The following is a 1,672-nucleotide window of genomic DNA, read 5'->3' on the forward strand; positions in this document are numbered from 1 at the left end:
GTGTGGAGGCTAACATAGTTACTGTTATAGTTATTTTATAGTTATTGTTCTTGGTGTGAACGGGCTTTAAGAGTGCCACCCAAGCTACTGGGTCCACACTTAGTTTATTAGCTTTTTACAGTGCCTAGTGACTCCCTCTGTTCATGGGTGTCTATAATTAATCAATAATCAAATTAAACAATACCAAAATGCATTCAAATATTAATATTTATTAAGTTTAACACATATTTGTCAATGCTAAACATTCCTCATTTATCTGTAATATAAATAAGATGCTAAAATTGTTATTTATACAGTGATACTGTCATTCAGTGTAATGGATGACACTGTGGTGTAACAGAGAATTTGCATTACACTGAATGACAAAAGCATTTACCCTGAATGACAAAACTTCTACATCAGCTAATATTTCAGGCAATCAAATGGCCACCTATTTCAAACAGTGAACTTGACCAGTAAAGTTAATCACAATTATTCACAACATCTACTTGTTTTTCAAAAAATCTAATATTAAAAGTGTTTTTTGGCATTTCACTGAATGACATGTGTTTTTGTAACCTATGTTACCACACCATGAAAAGGTGAAATTATCAAGTATTTAAGAGCAATAAACTCACTTTTCTGCAGCACCACACGGTCTTCCAGGTGCCATTTAATAATATCACAGACTGCCGAATGACTATCAGTTTTTTATATGATTTCAGAATAACTTCTTATTCCTGTGACACTGAATGACCTCAGACAAACTGCATTTTTGGGACAAAAGTCCCCTGGTTATTTAAATACTAAATAAATAAATAAGCATAGTTATTTTAATATAAAGGACTATATTGTTTTAACTTGGTATGTTTATTTAAAGATGTAATGGTAAAATCAAAAAAGTCCGGACAATTTTATACTTTGGAACATTATTTGCCCCATATTTTGACATTTTATTGTCACAAAAGTTATTTGAAATATGAAAGTAGACAATTTACTTGTATTTAAGATGTTTTTTATGTATTTAAAATGACTTTTGTACATGTAATTTCTAATTTGATGCGGACACCAAAATGGTGACCTCTCATCTTTGACCCCATGTACATTATCCATTACATAAACGATAGATATATGCATCTACTGGAAAACTTTTATGACTTTTATTGTATGATTCACACGCACGCAACCAAGAAGACTCCCTTTCACAACTACAGGAAAAATCACACCCCACACACTCACACCCTGCATTGTTCCTTAAAGTAGAAATCTTTCTGTTCCTTTGATCTCTTTTTCCTATTATATTTGGTTTTCATGGTATAAATGTGACTCTGGAGCACAAAACCAGTCATACATAGCATGGGTATATTCAATAGCCAAAAACACATTGTATGGGTCAAAATTATCGATTTTTCTTTTATGCCAAAAATCATTAGGATATTAAGTAAAGATCATGTTCCATGAAGATATTTTGTAAATTTCCTACTGTAAATATATCAAAACGTAATTTTTGATTAGTAATATGCATTGCTAAGAACTTCATTTGGACAATTTTAAAGGCGATTTTCTCAATATTTTGATTTGTTTGCACCCTCAGATTCCAGATTTTCACATTTTATCTCGACCAAATATTGTCCTATCCTAACAAACCATACATCAACTGAAAGCTTATTTATTCAGCTTTCAGTATAAATCA

The sequence above is a fragment of the Sinocyclocheilus rhinocerous genome, unplaced genomic scaffold, assembly GCF_001515625.1.
Source record: "Sinocyclocheilus rhinocerous isolate Xijiao unplaced genomic scaffold, SAMN03320098_v1.1 scaffold3752, whole genome shotgun sequence".
NCBI lineage: Eukaryota > Metazoa > Chordata > Actinopteri > Cypriniformes > Cyprinidae > Sinocyclocheilus > Sinocyclocheilus rhinocerous.